The sequence below is a fragment of the Schistocerca nitens genome, chromosome 2 (genome assembly GCF_023898315.1).
Source record: "Schistocerca nitens isolate TAMUIC-IGC-003100 chromosome 2, iqSchNite1.1, whole genome shotgun sequence".
NCBI classification, from domain to species: domain Eukaryota; kingdom Metazoa; phylum Arthropoda; class Insecta; order Orthoptera; family Acrididae; genus Schistocerca; species Schistocerca nitens.
The window spans coordinates 831,526,403-831,539,405 of record NC_064615.1 but is presented as its reverse complement, the minus strand read 5'-3'; the positions used below and the strand labels follow the sequence as shown (position 1 = coordinate 831,539,405).

Here is a 13,003-nt window from a genome sequence, read left to right as displayed (position 1 = left end):
GTGACAGCATATTTCCCATCCATTGGCTGTGCCTCTCAGTGCAAGAAATTCATTCAATAACTGTGCAGAGATAGCGTCACTGGAGATGGCACATAGTTTACTTGTCATGGATGCTGTAGTGGAAGGAACAGGTTGCTTTTTGCATATCACATGTGTGTGTGGTCTTCGATTGCTAAAGAATGAGACTCTTGGATCTATTGAACACATCACAGAAATCTTCATGTGGCCCACCCTTTACAAACAGACATGGTTGACATGACAGATAGGAAACTGTTTATGTCAGAACTCACTAAAGAGCTGTTAAGCCATTCTGGCATCAACTAGAAAAATCTTAGGAAGTCAGCTCCTATGACTGGGCTGCTGACATCAGACTGAGGAACTTCCACAAGGACAGAAATGTAATGAAATCTCCTATTCATCATACATGTTGATGCAGGTATTTTGTGCTGTTGTCAAATTATTTTGAGTGACTGATGTTGGTTCAGATGACTTGTGGCATGCAACAAACACTAATTTCTGCACTGTAATCTACCAGGAATCTGCATCCGGTATTTGTGTTTGCAATAAACAGCCAGTTAGAATGTCTTAACACTGCAACTGTACTGTTGTTGTGCTGTACACTGTGATTGTTTTTGTTGTTGCCAAGACAGTGTTTATCTGTAGAACAAGCATGGACATCTGCTAATGCTCATTGTTCCCATTTAGGTAATCTCATGGCACTGTACATTGGCTTGTGTTGTGTCCAAACTTTTTGTGGACCCAACACCACCTTGTCTTTTTATGTGAAGCAATTGTACTGCTATCAAACCTTTGTTCTTTGTGCACATGAGTTTTGTTTGTAGGTACTGACCAGTGTGTGAAGTGCCACTGACTTTTGCTATGTGAGATGCTGGCTAGTGGCAGTTGAGCATCTTCCTCATAAAGTCACACAATGCAGCACTGGTAGTATTTGCTGAGATTGTTATGCACGTTCTGGGGCTAGGAGCACCTTCATTCTTCAGCATCCATGTTATGGGGATGCTCTCGGAAGATGAAGAAATTTGGTCACTAAAATCATTATCTTCTAGGTAACTAGGCATTATGAGTGCATTCTTTGCTAGGTCTGCCAATGGAAGATTAGTATCCACTGTCAGTACAGATCATATTTTTGCAGAAAGTTTATTAAGCTCTGTTAAGCATAATGCAGTTTCTGCCAAGAGATCCTTATGCCCAAACAGATGCAATTCCCTCAGCACTTCAGATGGTTTCAGTTGGACATAAGTTTGGAATGAAAGAGATTTTTCAAATGTTTATGTTGAAAGAAACAGTGTTCTCACAAGTATATGATAGCTCAAGTAACATACCATTAATGTTTTTTATGTGATCATTGACAGCACTCACACATATTTGTCAAAGTTGCTGTGCACTTGGTGTCTATGAAAAATTACTCCATTTGAAGAAACCACAATTCACTGTTTGTTGATCAGAATGGTGAAAGTTTCACATCACCAATGTTTAGAGGAACCAAAGTACTTCGCCAGTCCACATTGCTCTGTAAACTCAAAGGTACATCTGTAGTCTTAGCTGAAGTGGTTGGAGTGAAGAACAACGTATTTTCTTCTTTATGTGCTGTAATAAGTGGCATTGATGGTGTCGCCATTTCTTGCATGTTCTAGTTGGTATTTCACCAATATAGGGTTTAAGCTTCACTGTTATCCTAATCACAAATGAGGAAATGATGTAAAACGCAAGAGCAATTTATTGAAGATTTTTACAATTTCAGAAGATTGTTAGTAATATACAACTTTACAAGACTGTGAGAAAAGCAACTTGAGAGAAAGATATCACTTCATATAACACCAGTTCTGCACTTAGTTGACTGCAGTCTTGCAGTCACCACAGCATATAACTTATCCTAAATAAATATTCTTAACATAATGTTGTCTTTGTATAATTTATTACATTGTTGATAGTTGCTGAAACAAATAATTTACATCCAGTATTAATAGGAATGGCTACAGAACTGATGTTGAACACCACACTTAGCTAGTGTAAATTTAGAATACATATATTTGTGTCTGTATTGTTGATATTATCCTTTGTCTGCACTACTTTTTCCACATACTGTTTTATGAAATCTGCAGCTTTGCTCTTCATACTATAGTCATTGTTATAGCCCACTCTGGCATACACAGTCAAACATGCATCCAATATTTCTGCAAGCCATGACAAAGTATACTGTTTCCTGTGTGCAGACTTGCACTTCATAAAGCCTGTGCGTAACGTGCTACTCTCCTCTAAAACTTTAATGTTTTCTTTATTAAACAGCTTCCAGAACAGTATTTTAAATATGGCAAATATAGTAGTAATAGGGCGTTAATTCCTGGTATCTTTCATCTCCTGAACCTACAGGCAATATATTGTTTTTCCCAGGGCATTTACAAAATATTCCTTCAATTATGGTTGAATTTTCAAGAGCAGTCTGTGGTCTCACCAACCAGTGTGTCTCATCTCATCCATAATGAGTATGGTCAAATAATTTGTTAGGAACTAGAGACAGCATTACAGTACATGGTGATCTGATGTGAGCATTTCACTTTTTGATTATTATGATTTATGGGTTTATCTTCTACCTCCATAAATTGCTAATTAAAATTACACTTGTCTCAATTTAATTTCATTATACAAAATCATCAATGGATGAGTGCCAAATTTAGCAAAAGGTGGTACACCACAAGGTGCAAACAACTATATCAAGCACAAAAGCAAACCAAAACCATACACTGCTATTTCTGTTATAATTATCCAAATTATATGCATATATCAAAAGAAATAATGGATACTCATTAGTACAAAAAATGATTAATTTTTGTGGAAATTTGTCTGGAACTGATAAACTTAGGGAGAGTTATTGGAACCTTGCAACTAAACAGTTTTAGATGGGGATAAACAAAGATAAATATTAACAGAAACCAAACTGAATTGACATTTTTGGGATGGTTGCAAACTGCAGTTAAGTACATTTTATAGAACAAATATGTAAATTGTGATTTGTGTATCAGTTTATTTCAAGTTCCTAAAATACATGAAAACATGTGTCCAAGTTTTGGAAGAAAATCAAATCAATATTGCTTAATATTAATGAAAGACTTGTAGATTTAATATCAGACATATGATTTCACTAAAAAAAATGTGTAAGAAATTAATTATTGTAGGAAAGCCTTTTGAAGTAGAAAAACCGCATCATATGAGTTGTTTACTTGGGGCATTTTTGTTTCAACACCAGCAGTCTCAAATTTTCAGAGTTACAGTTGTCTGTGGTATTCCCAGTCAGCTTGTTTTATTAATAGGGTTGTTGGTGTCGTCCACCCAATATTAGGAATTGTAAAGATAGGTTTGTTTATAAAAACAGTTTAAAGAAATAAAATCAGAAAATGATGGTTCCTAATAATTAAGTACATTCAGCACAAACTGATACTTTACAGGAGCAGTCTCTATCATATCTTAGTACTTTTGGACATACGCCTTTCTGTGGGGAATCTGTTGCATGAGACTGACTACAAACACTGCATTTTCCCATTATATGTTATGTATATCATTAATTGACTCTAGTGAGTACATTTCTCATTGCAGTTTCATCTTAGATTTGGGATTATTTATTTTTCTACATAACTAGTTTTCCTCTTATATACAGATTTGCACCTGATGATTCACCTCTGTTTTTATTACTCAACATATTTGTTACAATTGAGAATCATTCAATGCAATTTACAATTTACATTTTGTTTACTCTGGACATATGCACATTCTAGAAGTATTGCAATTATATATGTATAAAGCAAACTGGACAAAATAATTTTTTGACTTTCTTTTCTTTGTAACTCCCATCTTCTTGATGAGTAGCCTATATTATGTGCACCAGCTCATGTTAAAAACATTAAGGTTCATTCAGGTAGAGATATTGTTGAACAATACATAAGATGATAAAAGCAACACAAACTGTAATTCTCTCCTTGCACATTAACTAATGTGAAATTTATCGCAAGCTCACACCTGTATTACAGCTACATATATACACAAACAGTAGTAATATCCACGTATATTATCAAATGTAAAAAGACATCATTAAATTAAAACTTCATTATTACAACTGCATAACTGCTTTGGTAAAATCTAGTTAGTAAATTCTACACTTTAAATATTGCTACCTGACTTATTCAGAAGACTAATCTGTGTGATATTCTGAAACTTTTTTATTTTAGGGACTGTATGCAATGTGTTGAAAAATATTGCTATTATTATTAATTTTATGAGCAAAGAAGGGTTCAAATTTATACAGCATACTCTATATTTTTAGCTTTCTGTCACTGCCTGGCAGTAGAAGTGCAAAAGGAGATTAGTGGCTTATTTCCATAACAAAATACTTGTGATTTGGATTGGAGAGGTAATGAAATAACAGATTACACGAAAGCAATGGTGGGAGTCTTGCAGTCATATTTGATACCAGCCCAAAAGGTGACCAACCCACATCCTCCTAAATCCATGATACTACATGCCTATGATGTGGACTGGTACATTGTTGCTCTCCACACAATTCTATGGCAGTCATTGGGTGTTAAACCATTTCCGTAGGCCTACTCATCAGTGAACAGCACCCAATTTGGGTTCCATTCCGAGCCTTCTCTTCTCAACCTTCTTAATGCACCATAGCATGTGGAGTTTTTATTGTTGTTGGTAGTGGACACTTACTTACTTTACTTAAGTCAATAAAACTCTTTTGGGTATGTCACATCATTGTCAATGTGTAAAATTCTCTGACATTTTGACCACTGTTGCAAATTCGTCAGGGTGTTTTTGCTAACACTCAGAAGAATTTTACTGACTGTGACAATGGCCACAGAACCCTGTGCTTACATTTACTTTATTTTACTTTATGCAATCAGTTGCAGAGGATTGCATGATGTCAGTTAAGGCTCTCCATCTGCTTCTGTATTCTGCTGTCTCCAGTTCTCCTAGCCTCCCAGCTGCTGCAAGTCTTGTGTCACCCCATCCATTCATCTTGTAATGATTCATGTTGAATGTTACTCAAGTTTCTTCTGCCTGGTCCATTGATGAATGAATGCGAAATTTTCATGCTTCACAAAATTTATTCACATTAATTGACATCCAAAGTGCACACTCATCATGTAAACAAAACACGGACAGACTTCACTGATCTCTTTGACTTCATAGAATTTTAACAATAACTTCCAAAATAAAGCATTATTCATTTTGTACAATTTTGATGTTACAATTAAAATTTACAAAATTTAAAGAAACTGATGTTACAGCTGAATAAGGTATAAAATACAATATTCAGTGACAATCTTTTATAGTAATATCTTTAGTTTTCCATAAGAAAATCATTCTGAACTTTAATTACAATAATGTCTCTCATATTATTTTAGTTACGTAATTAATTACAGTTTGGATTTGGCTATTGCTATTCAGTGGTAGTACAGAGCTCATGCCTTATCCAATTACATACATAAAATGCACAAACAAGGTGTCAAATTCTAGAAATTGGAAAACTGTGAGATGTAAACAATTGAAGAGGTAATTAGAAATGTAATTACAAAGAGTATTAATTACAGAGGAGGGCATAAAAATAGATAACAAATGAAAATACACCGCTTGGTAATAACTTTTAAGCTGTTTCTCAAGATAGTTTGGTCTAAGGTTACTGGATTTTTAAATTACCATTTTGTTAATTAGAAGCATTGATTTTTCATGCTAACATCTCTGCAGTCTCTAGTTATTTATTGCTAGGGACTTATTACTTCAGTTTCTTGATTAGTTACTTAATTTAGTATATGTACATAATTTTATCAATGACAACAATCCACCGATAATTATGACAATGCACGTCCTTCCAGAACATTCCTATGATTTCACGATGAATATCAAGTTTTTTTTATCAAATAGGACAGAATGATACATATAAAGACACACATACAAGGCCTTAGGAAGCACTAAATTTTCCAGTAACTATCTGGCTGCATATAAAAAAAAAGTGGTATCGAACATTTCATATGAGTCCTAGGTCTTGCCACTATATATATATATATATATATATATATATATATATATATATATATATATATATATATATATATATATATATAAGATGGTAGACCAGTTGCCCGTGAAAGGCAAAAGTCCCGAGTTCGAGTCTTGGTTCGGCACATAGTTTTAATCTGGCATTATTACTGTTTTATGTACGCTTAGTTATAGTTATAATATGTTTCTACCTTTCAGTACCATATAGTGAATAATGGTATATGATTCCTGCGAGCACTGTTACCTTAATATCTGTTTCAGTCGATGTTGCTTCACGAAAAATCGACCTAAGAGATTTAAATTCTTTCTCATATTCAGACCTTACACAGTTCACTGTTAGATCTTGTGAGTTACGAAGCTTTCTTCCAATGGTCATGTACTCAGTGTTTTTCGGTATTACTTTGTAGCCCAAACTTTGATGTCACTCATTCCAGGTCTGAATACTACTTTGCAGTTCCTCTTGTGTGAATGCCATTACGACAATGTCATCTGCAACGGGCCAGATAGGTAATATTTTCATTGTTGATTTGAACACACTGAAAGTTCTCCTTGTTGAACTCCTTACTTACCTTTTTCAGTGCCAGATTGAAATGGACAGGTGGTTACAAATCACTTTGTCTTAATCCTGTATCTACTTGGAAACTTTCTGTCATTTTATTCTCTATGTTAACGTAGAGGACAAACTAATCTTGTGGAGACTTTTTGGCGATGGGTCTCACTTTCAAAACTACAATGCACTAACACACAGCGTCCATCTCGCTAACACCTTCGTCTAGGAGGCGGAAAAAGATGTTATGGAATGGCCTGCGGTACCTACCAGTGGCAGCTCGTGGTTGGGAAGTTCGTTGAAGAGCTAGCAGGAAAGAAATCGTAATTATATTTGCACAAGCTTATATTAATAACAGAACTTAACTGTTCCTTGTACAACAAATCAATCCTTTGTTCCTTCAATGCTGCAAACATGTCGGTGACGTTTTTATAGAATGGCTGTGTATTTCTCAACTGTACTAGATGTTCTTTCTGCGAAATATTCAATAAACGAGAAAGTCAATCTTCTGAAAATGCATTCCTCAAGTGTGTGTTTATACGCTTCAGGCAAGAAAAGCTTCGTTTTCACTGTTTCATTCGTACAACATATTTGAAAGATTCAGTAGCGAGCCCACAATTTAAAACTTTGTTGTTATCTTCGTCTTTACAACGTGAAAAGGGTGTTTCTAGTAAGATACGAGTACACACCATATCGTAAGCAGGATTCGTACATATTGGTTTGGTGTATAAGGTCGTAGCGCTTTTCCCGAAGGTTAATAAACACAACAGATACACATACCAAATACTTTAGTCACCAGTAATATATTCTTCATTAATTACAACAGTCTATCAACGCTGGGGTAATTTTTCGATTCCACGACAGTAGAAATCGCGCGGTATTGAGGCGAAGAACTCGTCGAGTCATATTCGGAGCACATTTTAATCAGGCAAGAAAGTTCCTTGAAGGTTGTTCGATAGAGAGCGGAAAAGGCGAAAATCTGAGACCATAATATCAGGTGAGAAAGGTGGGTGCAGAATGACTCCCAACACAACCCATGTATTGCGTTTTTTGTCAGTCTGCAGAATGCTGGCTGCCGTTATCATACATTAGCATCACTTCATGCAGTCTCGCTGGTCGTTATTCTTGAACTGCATCTGCAAGAAGTCTAAGTTGTTGACAATAAATGTCAGCTGTGATGGTCCCAGGCCTTGCCGCAGTGGTATCACCGTTTTCGTCAGATCACCGAAGTTAAGCGCTGTCGGGCTGGGCTAGCACTTGGATGGGTGACCATCCGGTCTGCCGAGCACTGTTGGCAAGCGGGGTGGACTCAGCCCTTGTGAGGCAAACTGAGGAGCTACGTGATTGAAAAGTAGCGGCTCCGGTCTCAGAAATTGACATACTGCCGGGAGAGCGGTGTGCTGCCCACATGCCCCTCCATATCCGCATTCAGTGACGCCTGTGGGTGAGGATGACACGGCGACTGGTCGGTTCCATTGGGCCTTCATGGCCTGTTGGGGTGGAGAGGAGGAGGAGGTGATGGTTCCATTAAATGGTTCAAATGGCCCTGAGCACTATGGTGCTTGACTTCTAAGGTCATCAGTCCCCTAGAACTTAGAACTACACTACTGGCCATTCAAATTGCTACACCAAGAAGAAATGCAGATGATAAACGGGTATTCATTGGACAAATATATTATACTAGAACTGACATGTGATTACATTTTCACGCAATCTGGGTGCATAGATCCTGAGAAATCAGTACCCAGAACAACCACCTCTAGCCGTAATAACGGCCTGGGCATTGATTCAAACACAGCTTGGATCGCGTGTACCAATGCAGCTTCAACACGATACCACAGTTCATCAAGAGTAGTGACTGGCGTATTGTGACGAGCCAGTTGCTCGGCCACCATTGACCAGACGTTTTCAATTGGTGAAGGATCTGGAGAATGTGCTAGCAAGGGCAGCATTCAAACATTTTCTGTATCCAGAAAGGCCTGTACAACACCTGCAACATGTGGTCGTGCATTATCCTGCTGAAATATGGGGTTTCACAGGGATCGAATGAAGGGTAGAGCTACGTGTCGAAACACATCTGAAATGTCAAGTCCACTGTTCAAAGTGCCGTCAGTGCGAACAAGAGGTGACCGAGACGTGTAACCAATGGCACCCCATACCATCACGACGGGTGATTCGCCAGTATGGCGATGACGAATACACGCTTCCAATGTGCGTTCATCGGGATTTTGCCAAACACGGATGCGGTCATCATGATGCTGTGAATAGAACCTGGATTCATCCGAAAAAATGACGTTTGCCATTCGTGCACCCAGGTTCGTCGTTGAGTACACCACTGCAGGCGCTCCTGTCTGATGCAGCGTCAAGGGTAACCGCAGCCATGGTCTCCGAGCTGATAGTCCATGCTGCTGCAAACGTCGTCGAACTGTTCGCGCAGATGGTTGTTGTCTTTCAAACGTCCCCATCTGTTGACTCGGGGATCAAGACGTGGCTGCACGATCCGTTACAGCCATGCGGATAAGATGCCTGTCATCTCGACTGCTAGTGATACGAGGCCGTTGGGATCCAGCACGGCTTTCCGTATTACCCTCCTGAACCCACCGATTCCATAAACTGCTAACAGTCATTGGATCTCGACCAACGCGAGCAGCAATGTCGCGATACGATAAACCGCAATCGCTATGGGCTACAATCCGACCTTTATCAAAGTCGGAAAAGTGATGGTACGCATTTTTCCTCCTTACAAGAGGCATCACAACAACGGTCACCAGGCAACGCCGGTCAACTGCTGCTTGTGTATGAGAAATCGGTTGGAAACTTTCCTCATGTGAGCACGTTGTAGGCGTCGCCACCGGCGCCAACCTTGTGTGAATGCTCTGAAAAGCTAATCATTTGCATATCACAGCATCTTCTTTCTGTCGGTTAAATTTCGCGTCTGTAGCATGTCATCTTCGTGGTGTAGCAATTTTAATGGCCAGTAGTGTACTTAAATCTACTAACCTAAGGACGTCACACACATCCATGCCCGAGGCAGGATTCGAATCTGCGACCGTAGCGCTCGCGCGATTCCAGACTGTAGCGCCTAGAACCGCTCGGCCACCCCGTCCGGCTGGTTCTATCAGATGCATAACATTATCTTTCAGCTTCGTACGGGCAGTTTCTGCTTTATTTGGGGTCAACCATTAATTTCTTTTCCTTATGTTAGAACAAAGACCATTTTTCCTCACCAATAACAATACAGGATGGGAATGGCCGGTGTTGTTCTGGAGCCAATGCATACGAGCATGCAGAGATTCACATACGGCCACCCACTGATTTTTGTGATTTTAGCTTAGAACATGCAGTACCCGTAAACCCGATTTTTGACCTTCCCCACGACATGCAAATGTCGTACGATGGTGGAATGATCACAGTTCATCACATTTGCCAATCTCGAGTATACTGACATGTACAGTATGTACAGTATCAGTGTGGGTTAATGCGTATAAACGATTTTTATCAATCCGCAAAGATCTTCGTGAACGTGGAGAGTCACTAATGTCAAAACGATCCTCCTTAAAACGAGAAGACCATCTTCTTGCCATGCTCTATCCAGTGGCATTATCCTCACACACAGCGCAAATGTTCCCAGCTTCCTCCTCTGCCGTCATCCCTCTACTGAGATGTTTAGATTTCTCCACTCAGCACTCCATTTTTAGCGTCCACAGCTCCACTCATTATCTCCAAATGTCAAAATGACAAAAATTAAACTCGAATAGCAACAGTGAACTACAAATAAAAAACAGCAATCGATAAACAGACCCATAGCAACCTGAGTATCAACATGCAAAACAAAAACGCTAGGAACTTAGGCACCAACCCAATAAAACATACAGCACTAAACGTATAACAGGCAGAAGAATGCTCCAAGCACACCACAACCACTGCTTTACAGCCTGAAACTGGAAGTAGCCAGGAATAAAATTTCTGTCTACCTTACTTCTCTTCGCTACCACTGACAAACTCAAGCAGCTGACGCCACATTGCTACAGCAGCTATATAGCTATGCTCGGCCTGTGGCTCCGCCCATGAGCCCCAGTTGTGAGAAAGGTTTCTTCACTTGACCCACTCAGACTCGCGCGGTTGCTGCTGCGAGAGTTCCGCGCAGTACAAAAGAGGGAAATAGATTTGGAATAAAAACCACCATTCATAGTAAGTGTGGCAGGAACAAAAAGTTGGTGAAGTACCCCTTCACCTGCTACCCCTGAATAGACCTCATTGGTATCTACTGACACAAACTCGATTGCATACGCTTGCGACGAGTTGAAACATGAAGTGTATCGTCGTGAGAACCCTTCACACAGTGGACGTCTTCGGAAGGGGAGCCTTTCCGGCGGGACTGGCTCGAGCAGCAAAGTCATGACGGCCTTGTGGACAAGAGGTTAAGAAGGACTCAGGCATGCCAAGTTGCACGATACGGAGCAATATGGTTTTCAATGTTACGCAGTATGCAGATTTTGATTCCACAGAGTCGTACTTTCGAACAAGTCTGCAGCACCTCTACATCGGTTATTGTTTTGTTTCTATTTCACAGTAAAGCTGTCCTGTTCTTTTATGCGCTGGTCTGCTTTTATCGAAGCTCACATACCTTCGTAGATATGTAGGTGGTCCAAAACTTCATCGGGCAGTTTATAGAGGGTGGCCCACGTGAAATAGTACATTTTCAGTGGGGCAACTTGCTAGAACGCAGATACGCTCGTGGTGTCTACCGCATTTAATCGGACCCACAAAGTATGCCATTAAGTTCAGTAGGAACGTCGACCAGTGCAGCTGCGTATTGAGGCAGTGGAGGAGTTCTGTCGCGTGCAGATCGTTGCGTCTTTCCAACGCGCTACGCGCTGTGGAAGAGAGCCATTTCCGTGCTCCAGACCTAACGACAATATCAAAATGGACAAAACAATGGCGTGAGACGAATTCCGTGCATAAGGGACCTGAAATGATAGTTCGAACGGCAGAAAATATCCGACGAGTTCGTGCAGCTTTACGACGAAACCCACAGCGATATGTCCGTCGCCATTCCTGAACGTTACAAATCTTTCGCACATATTTATAGAGGACTGTGAAACAGTTTCATCCTTATAAGCTACAAGTGGTTCAATAGTTATGATCGGGAAATAAAGGGAGTAGGCGTCACTTCTGCACAACATTACTGGATACAATCGACGTGAAGGATAGATTTCTGACAAATCTTTAGACATCTGATGAGGTTAAGTTTCAACTGTACAGGTCTTTCAAAAAACAAACCTCCTGAAATTTCTCGGACACAAGCACACAGCTCATTCATGGAAAGGCACATGGCAACCCGAAAGTCTTCGTTCGATGTTGTACTGAATAGTCCAATGGAATCGTTGGGTCATGGCCGGCCAGTGAGGGTCAATTCCGAGCAGTATGCGTTCGTGAGTGGCAACGGTCTTGCCACAGTGGATACACCGGTTCCCGTGAGATCACCGAAGTTAAGCGCTGTCGGGCGTGGCCGGCACTTGGATGGGTGACCCTCAAGCCGCCATGCGCTGTTGCCATTTTTCGGGGTGCACTCAGCCTCGTGATGCCAATTGAGGAGCTACTCGACCGAATAGTGGCGGCTCCGGTCACAGAAAACCATCATAACGACTGGGAGAGCGGTGTGCTGACCACACGCCCGTCCTATCCGCATCCTCAGTGAGGACGATACGGCGGTCGGATGGTCCCGATAGGCCACTTGTGGCCTGAAGACGGAGTGCTTATGCGTTCGCGAGTAACAATTTCTTCATTCCATAGCTGCAGGAACGTTGCCGTCTAAATGTGATGATATTTTAGCAAGATGGTGCTACAACCCATATGGCCTGTAATTCAATAACTCCACTGAGGTAACATTTCCCACGTCAGTTACTCTAACGATCGGCGAGACCATCTGATATTTCAGCCGCAGAGTTATTATTTTTTTTCTGTAGGGGCACCTCAAGAACAAAGTTTTTCCACGGTGACTGCATAAAACTGATGAGTTGAAAGGCGTAATCCGGGAAGAGATAAAGGCCACTCCTCAAGAAATGGCTGAGAACGTAACGGGGAAGCTACGCGAGCGTGTTCAGCATTGCATCGACAGTGATAGAAGCCATTTATGTGATGTACTTTTTAAGAAATAAACTTATGTTTTACTTTGCGATAATGGCAATGTATGTAGAACAGTTATCTATGAGATATATTGATGTATATATAAGCTAGACTTCATAATAACCAAAGGAAAATGTACTACTTCCCGTTGGCCACCCTGTTTTTTCTTCGGCAAAAAACCGAATGAAAGCCATAAAGAAAGCCTGACAACTGAATTACACTAGTGTGTGATTTTCTGTCAAACGCAGA

At 40.1% G+C, this 13,003-nt stretch overlaps 1 pseudogene; it reads left to right on the top strand.

The window, feature by feature from the left end:
* Window positions 1-12,066: 12,066 nt before the first annotated feature.
* Window positions 12,067-12,183, top strand: LOC126238035 (5S ribosomal RNA; annotated as a pseudogene).
* The last annotated feature ends 820 nt before the right edge of the window (window positions 12,184-13,003 follow it).